Source organism: Neomonachus schauinslandi, chromosome 9 (genome assembly GCF_002201575.2).
Source record: "Neomonachus schauinslandi chromosome 9, ASM220157v2, whole genome shotgun sequence".
In the NCBI taxonomy this organism is placed as follows: domain Eukaryota; kingdom Metazoa; phylum Chordata; class Mammalia; order Carnivora; family Phocidae; genus Neomonachus; species Neomonachus schauinslandi.
The window spans coordinates 18,115,948-18,125,267 of NC_058411.1; positions in this window are offsets into that span (position 1 = coordinate 18,115,948).

Below are 9,320 nucleotides of genomic sequence, written 5' to 3' on the forward strand. Positions count from 1 at the left end.
CAATACAATGGCACTAAATTCATATCTTTCAATGCTTGCTCTGATTGTAAATGGGCTAAATGCCCCAATCAAAAGACACAGGGTATCAGATTGGATAAGAAAACAAGACCCATCAATATTCTGTCAGCAAGAGACTCATTTTAGATGCAAAGAAATCTCAAAATTTAAAGTGAGGGGGTGATAAACCATTTACCATGCTAATGGACATCAAAAGAAAGCTGGGGTGACAATCCTGATATCAGACAAATTAGATTTTAAATGAAAGACTCTAATAAGAGATGAGGAAGACACTGCATCATACTTAAAGTGTCTATCCAACAAGAAGATTTAATAATTGTAAATATCTATGCCCCTAACATGGGAGCAGCCAATCATATAAGCCAGTTAATAACAAAATCAAAGAAACACATCAGCAACAATATAATAATAATAGAGGTCTTTAACATGCCACTCACTCAAATGGACAGATCATCTAAGCAAAAAATAACAAGGAAATAAAGGCTTTAAATGACAGACTGGACCAGATGGACTTCACAGATATATTCAGAACATTCCATCCCAAAACAACAGAATACACATTCTTCTCTTGTGCCCATGGAGTGTTCTCCAAAATAGATCACATCCTGGGCCACAAATCAGGTCTCAAATGGTACCAAAAGATTGGAATCATTCCCTGCATATTTTAGGACCACAATGCTTTAAACCTGGAACTCAATCACAAGAGGAAAGTTGGAAAGAACTCAAATACACGGAGGCTAAAGAGCATCCTACTAAAGAATGAATGGGTCAACCAGGAAATTAAAGAAGAATTTAAAAAATTCATGGAAACAAATGAAAATGAAAACACAACTGTTTAAAATCTTTGGGATGCAGCAAAGGCAGACCTAAGAGGAAAGTATATAGCAATACAAGCCTTTCTCAAGAAACAAGAAAAGTCTCGGGGCACCTGGGTGGCTCAGTTGGTTAAGCGACTGCCTTCGGCTCAGGTCATGATCCTGGAGTCCCGGGATCGAGTCCCGCATCGGGCTCTCTGCTCAGCAGGGAGTCTGCTCTCCCTCTGACCCTCCCCCCTCTCATGTGCTCTCTCTCTCTCTCATTCTCTCTCTTTCAAATAAATAAATAAAATCTTTAAAAAAAAAGAAGCAAGAAAAGTCTCAAATACTAACCCTCTACCTAAAGAAGCTGGAGAAAGAACAGCAAATAATGCCTAAACCCAGCAGGAGAAGAGAAATAATAAGGATCAGAGCAGAAATCAATGAAATAGGGGCGCCTGGGTGGCTCAGTTGGTTAAGCGACTGCCTTCAGCTCAGGTCATGATCTTGGAGTCCCTGGATCAAGTCCCACATCAGGCTCCCTGCTTGTCAGGGAGTCTGCTTCTCCCTCTGACCCTCCACCCTGTCATGTGCTTTCTCTCTCTCTCATTCTCTCTCTCTCAAATAAATAAATAAAATCTTTAAAAAAAAAGAAATCAATGAAATAGAAATGAAAAGAAGGGTAGAACAGTTCAACAAAACTAGGAGCTGGTTCTTTGAAACTATTCCAAAAAATAGAAATGGAAGGAAAACTTCCAAATTCATTTTATGAGGCCACCATTACCTTGATCCCCAAACCAGACAAAGACCCCATCAAAAAGGAGAATTACAGACCAATCTCCCTGATGCACATGGATGCAAAAATTCTCACCAAAATACTAGTCAATAGGATCCTACAGTACATTAAAAGGATTATTCACCACGACCAAGTGGTATTTATTCTTGAGCTACAAGTTTGGTTCAACATCTGCAAATCAGTCAATGTGATACAATACATTAATAAAAGAAAGAACAAGAATCATATGATCCCCTCAATAGATGCAGAAAAAGCATTTGACAAAGTACAGCATTCTTTCTTGATTAAAACTCTTCAGAGTGTAGGGATAGATGGTACATACCTCAATATCATAAAAGCCATCTATGAAAAACCCACAGCAAATATCATACTCAATGGGAAAAACCTGAGAGCTTTTCCCCTAAGGTCAGGAACATGGTAGGGATATCCACTATCACTACTGCTGTTCAACATAGTAATTGAAGTCTTAGCCTCAACAATCAGACAACAAATAGTAATAAAAGGAATCCCAATAGGCAAGGAAGAAGTCAAAGTCCACTCTTTGAAGATGATATGATACTTTATGTGGAAAACCCAGAAGACTCTACCCCAAAACTGCTAGAACTCATACAGGAATTCAGTAAAGTGGTAGGATATAAAACCAATGCACAGAAATCAGTGACATTTTTATACACCGCCAACAAGACAGAAGAAAGAGAAATTAAGGAGTCAATCCCATTTACAATTGCACCCCAACCATAAGATACCTAGGAACAAATCTAAGCAAAGAAGCAAAGGATCTATACTCAAGAAACTATAGAATATTTATGAAAGAAATTGAGGAAGACACAAAGAAATGGAAAAACGTTCCATGCTCATGGATTGGAAGAATAATTATTGTGAAAAAGTCAATGCTACCTACAGCAATCTACACATTCAACGCAATCCCTACCAAAATACCATTAACTTTTTTCAAAGAAATGGAACAAATAATCCTAAAATTTCTATGGAACCAGAAAAGACCCCGAACAGCCAGAGGAATGTTGAAAAAGAAAAGCAAATCTGGTCGCATCACAATTCCGGACTTCAAGCTCTATTACAAAGCTGTAATAATCGAGACAGTATGGTGCTGGCATAAAAACAGACACATAGATCAATGGAACAGAATAGAGAGCCCAGAAATGGACCCTCAACTCTATGGTCAACTAATCTTCGACAAAGCAGGAAAGAATGTCCAGTGGAAGTAAGACAGTCTCTTCAACAAATGGTGTTGGGAAAATTGGACAGCTACATCCAGAAGAATGAAACTGGACCATTTCCTTACACCACACACAAAAATAGACTTAAAATGGATGAAAGACCTAAATGCGAGACAGGAATCCATCAAAATCCTAGAGGAAAACACAGGCAGCAACTTCTTCGACCTCAGAGGCAGCAACTTCTTCCTAGAAACATCGCCAAAGGCAAGGGAAGCAAGGGCAAAAATGAACTATTGGGACTTCATCAAGATAAAAAGCTTTTACACAGGAAAAGAAATAGTCAACAAAACCAAAAGACAACTGACAGAATGGGAGAAGATATTTGCAAATGACATATCAGATAAAGGGCTAGTATCCCAAATCTATGAAGAACTTATCAAACTCAACATCCAAAGAACAAATGATCCAATCAAGAAATGGTCAGAAAACATGAACAGACATTTTTCCAAAGAAGACATCCAAATGGCCAACAGACACATGAAAAAGTGCTCAACATCACTCAGCATCAGGGAAATCCAAATCAAAACCTCAATGAGATACCACCTCACACCAAGCAGAATGGCTAAACTTAGCAAGTCAGGAAACGGCAGATGCTGGCCAGGATGCAGAGAAAGGGGAACCCTCCTACACTGTTGGTGGGAATGCAAGCTGGTGCAAGCTGGAAAACAGTATGGAGTTTCCTCAAAAATTTGAAAGTAGAGCTACCCTATGACCCAGCAATTGCACTACTGGGTATTTACCCCAAAGATACAAATGTAGTGATCTGAAGGGGCACATACCAATGTTTATAGCAGCAATGTCCGCAATAACCAAACTATGGAAAGAGCCTACATGTCCATCAACAGATGAATGGATAAAGAAGATGTGTTATATATACACTATGGAATATTATGCAGCCATCAAAAAAATGAAATCTTGCCATTTGCAATGACATGGAGAGAACTAGAGGGTATTTATGCTAAGCTAAATAAGTCAATCAGATAAATACAAATACCATATGATCTCACTGATATGAGGAATTTGAGAAAAAAGACAGACAATCATATGGGAAGGGAGGGAAAAATGAAACAAGATGAAACCGGAGAGGGAGACAAACCATAAGAGACTCTTAATCTCAGGAAACAAACAGAGGGTTGCTGGAGTAGAGGGGGGTCGGAAGGATGGGGTGGCTGGGTGATGGACATTGGGGAGGGTATGTGCTATGGTGAGCGCTGTGAATTGTGTAAGACTGATGAATCACAGACCTGTACCCCTGAAACAAATAATACATTCTATGTTAATAAAAATTTTTTTAAAAAAGAAGGAAGTTTTAGAATTATAGTATGTGTTAATTTATACACTAAGTATCAAGGGAAACAATTGATAAATGCATAGTATATATTCTGTAATCACATTAAAACCTTGACATTTCATTTGTATTTGCCATTAAAACCAATACCATGAGATGGCGATTGTGTCTCTCTCATCACATTTCACAGAGGAGGAAAATGAAATGTCTAGAATTTTGTTAGTTATCCTATGTTCACAAAGTTCATAAATCAGTTCTGAGACTTGACTCCTTTATCTTGTACTTTCTAAACCAGAACTCTTTCAACTATATTACAGTTGTTTCACTTTTATTCTTTATTTATATATATGATATCATATATGTAATGAAGGGAAGGAAAAGTAATATCTGCTTAGTAAGAAAAAAGAAAATATATACAATGCATTTACCAGTTGTTTCCCTTCAATTACGTAGATACTCTATCCAGTTTTAATTAAAGTGTGTGTATGTATTTCCTTATATGCCTTGTTAGACATCTATGAAACCTATTAATCTTTTATTATTCTTTTCAAAACTCAGCTTTTACCTTGATAATTTTCTATTGTGGTTATTTTTTTTACATTCTTTAAGTTCTGCTTTTTATAATTTCCCTGTTTGGAGTTGGAATGTGTCCTCCATACTGATATCTTTAAGTCCCAATCCCTGGTAGTAGTGAATGTGGCTTTATTTAGATATAGGTTCTTTGCAAATGTAATTAAGATGTAAGTTATGATGACACCATAGTAGAGTAAGGTGGCCCTTTAATCCGATATGATGGGCACCCTTATAAGAAGAGGAGAAGAGAAGCAGAGACAGAGAAGGAGGACAGCCTTATGACAACAGAGGCAGATTGGAATTATGCAGCAGCAAGGCAAAGAATGCCAAGGATTGCTTGTAACCATCAGGAGCTAGGAGAGAGAATGTGAAACAGATTTATCTTTGAGCTCCAAGGAGGAACCAGTCCAACCAATACTTTGATTTTGGATTGCTGGCCTCTTGAACTGTGAGAGAGTAAGTTTCTGTTGTTTTAAATCACCCAACTTGTGGTAATTTGTTATGCAGCCTTAGGAAGTTCGAACACCTGCCTTATTTCTTGGGGCTTCATTTGCTGCTCTCTGTCTCACTTCTTGAGACAGATTCTTAGATTATTGATTTATAGGTTTTCTTCTTTTTAAATATGCTTTTAAGGTTATGCATTTCTTGGTAACCACAAAATTAGTTGTATACCACAAGTGTTGACATGTTTCATTTTCATAATTAGTCACTTTAATATTTGCTAATTTCCTTTTGCTCAGATGATCGTGTAAACATGTATTGTGTAATTTCAAGATATGTGGATATTTTCTGTTTATCTTGTCTTATTCAAGTTTAGCTTCATTCCTTTGTGGTCAGAGGAGATATTCTAAATTATTTTTAATTCTTTGAAATTTCTTGAGACTTGCTTTATGACTCATCATTTGGTCAATATTAGTATAGTTTTAGGAACAGTTTGAAAGAATATGTAATCTGTCAATTTAAAGCAAAATCGTCTTAGGTAAAGTATGATTATTTGTATCTTCTTCATTCTTGCTGATTTCCTTTAGTTCCATAGTGTCTTTTTTTTTTTTTTTTTTTTTGAAGATTTTATTTATTTGACAGAGAGAGACACAGCGAGAGACGGAACACAAGCAGGGGGAGTGGGAGAGGGAGAAACAGGCTTCCCACTGAGCAGGGAACCCCATGCGGGGCTCGATCCCAGGACTCCGGGATCATGACCTGAGCCAAAGGCAGACGCTTAATGACTGAGCCACCCAGGTGCCCCATAGTTCCATAGTTTCATGAAACTATATTATTAGATGCATGCAGATAGGTAGATTGACCCTTTAATCAATATGAAATGTCTTTCTCTACCTTGTTTTAAAGCCTACTTTCTCTGATACTAATATAGCTGTATGGCTTCCTTTTAGTTAATATTTGAATGGTAGTGTACACATTTTCTGTCCTTTTATTTTCAACATTTCTGTATAAAGTATGTTAGTTTATGGTATGGTTTAGTTGGGTTTTCTTATTTCAAATCCAGTGTAAGAATCTTTTTTTTAAATTTTATGTTATGTATGAATGATGATATTCCCTATCTATGTAGTTCTTACTCAAAAATTAATTAATTTAAAGCATAAAACCTTTTCAAAATTTATAAATCTCAGGTTTCCTTTTAGGTATTATTGGTAATTTTCTGGGCAATGAGTAACATTTGCAGGATTAGACTGAATTTTCTATTTACCATTGCCCTGAGAAAACTAAACATGTTTTATGTCTTAGATAAAGCTGTCGGAGAACTGGAGACTTGTACCAAGGACATCAGTAGACTCATCCACATTTATAAGGTAAGGGGTAAGGAGTGGTGTGTTCTACCTTGTTTGCTTTCTTCAAATGTACTGTTGTATTTTGCCTGTTTAACTCATTTGATATGTTGCGCTCCCAGCAGGGTGGTGCTGTGGAACATCCTTTTATTCTTCAACCCCTTTAACTTCAAATGAGATACAAAAATATTCTTTCAACTATCTCTCATTAGAAATTAAACAGGTAGTGGATATCATATTCAAAGAGTTCTACTGGAAATAGAGGTATATTATGATTAGGAATAGCAGGAATGTAGGAGGTATCAATATATATAGGTTCATCTTAGATGTAGAGAAGGCTTATAGAGATTAAATAAATTGTCAAAGGCCCAGAATTGGGAAATAGGGAACTGTAATTTGGAAGTATTTTTATTTTCTTTGTGTAAATGTGTGTGTGTTTCTGAATGTCAATTTTACTGTTTTGTGACTTTTAAGTGTCCATTTGTGTTTCACATAAATATATGAAAAAATAGGAAAGCTCTCCTAAAAATTTTATTTCAACAAAGAAAATTCAATTATGTCAGGAAATATAAGTCTAGAAAAGAAAATACTAATCCATTAGGGTTTGGTGTTAAATCATGTGGATGTAAATTGTCATATTGAACAATTAATTATACATTATTTAACTTTTTACTTGCAAACTTTTCATTCTTACCTTTTTTGATCAAGTAGAATTACTTGCTGTTCAGTGACAGAATAAACATTTAACAGATGCCAACTTTGTGTCAGTTACCCCTCATTGACACCAGGGATGAAGTTATAATCATCCTTGTAACCACACCACTGAAGAGGAATATGTGAATGGATTTGCCATGAACTATCTTCTCATACTCGTTTTCACTAAGGAGACAGATTCACTAGAGAAGGAAAGGTCTATGAAAAGTTGTGAAAGTGCCAGGAAAGGAAGTAAGGCTATGAAATATCACGTTTCAACTCCAACATCTCTATCTCTAGTCCATCTAGCTAGATTACTTACCAAGGAAAGGAAAAGGAAAGAAAGGAAAAGATATGATGTCTCAACTGTGAAAGTTTGCGACCTAGGTCTGGAGGTAAGTCAGTGATATGACACACTCCCAATAGCAACAGAAGTTACTGGATTATTTTGGAATAAATATTCAGCTAACAAAGAGTCACAGCTATTCATCACTGGTCTTAACCAATAGGGACTGCTCAGTAAGTTCTTAAAAAACATGTCAGAGAAAAGAGAAGGGGGGGGGCAAGACAAGAAAAACCAAAACCAACTGAACACCAACAAACTATAAAGGAGATAAATAGAGAAAACAGTGTTACAGAAATAGATTATCTCTAATCACCAGAAAAAGATGAAAAAAGAAAGCAAAACCAGACGGCCTTTAGCAATAAACATTACAGAGCAGAATCCAAACAAATAGCACCTACTCTAGTCCATGGGAATCTGTCAAATTATAATCTAAAGATTGTCATCTAGGTGAAAATAAAGTGCTATGGAAGTATCAGGGAATGGGATGAAGCTGAATCCTGAGTCAGAGAAGTTTCCTGAAGGGGGTCCTAACAGATATGAATCTGAGTATTGGTAAGATATGGCCAGATGGAGAAGTAAAGGGTGCAGCTCCAGGAGCAGGAGCATGAGCAAAGCCATGCGGTTGTGGGGTTCCATGGACGCCAGGAATATAATGTTGAAGAATAAGTGAGAGAAAGGAATAATAGAAGGTAGAGGTGGCAAGGTTTTGTAGAATCTTCACAATATTAAGGAGTAGTAGACCTCTCCCTCCATTCCTCTCTCACACTCATACAAACCCTGGCCTCCTCTCCCCTCCCTAGAAGTTGTGTTAATTTTATATTCTAAGCATTTCTTTGATTTATTTTTCCTTTATATTCTCAGACCATTGCTTTTGGCTGAAGTATGTTAGACTATATTAGGTCATGCCACCATATAAACTCATAGCACTTTTGTCTTCCTTGAGCCATATCCATCATATCTTATTAGGATCACTGGTCAGTTTCACCAAGTTCTCTAATGGCCCAGCCTGGGTCTGTCTTGCTTACTTACCAGGGTATCCCTATTGACAATGTGGACGATGAGTAAATATTGATTAGACTAAGTACTTACCCAAACCAATGCAGTGTTCTCCTAACTGTGCCCTTGACTTCAATTTCTCCTGTTTCTTCCATTCACCATTCTGCAATAGCAGTGTATAGAAGAAATATTCTCACCTTATAAATAGGCTATTTTCATAAAGAAATTTGGGGGTTAATTCATAAACATTTACTTCAAAAATACTTCTGGGCAGATTCCCATACGATGTCCTGAAATGGGTGCTTAATTTTTAGGTCCTTTTCATAGACTTACATTTATTTCTACATGTTTCCTTGTTAAGAAATAATTGAAATATGCCCCCAAATTTTTTAATTGAGTCTCTACATAAATGTATTTTTATTTTCTTTTTATGTAGCTTATGGTGATTTGAATTAAGAAAACGACATCCAAGTGTTGACAGCTCCCTTAAATATACTTAACTTTTTAAGACTTCCAGCTATGAGAACTTTTTTCTCTTGTCTCAAAAGAAAAAAAAAAAAAAACCTGCATATTCCTTCTGTCTTTCAAAAAGACAGATGTCAACAAACAGATTCCTTGATGAAAACAAAAGGATTTATTTCTCCTCTAAAATACTTATCCAAAGGTAATTCATTGGAACAAGTATGACTCAGGGGATCCTACACCAAGTACATTTTGGATTCTAATCCTGACCATGTCAATGACTTAAATACAGGTCTTATTTCTCATGTGTCTTAATCTCCCTGACTGTGAAA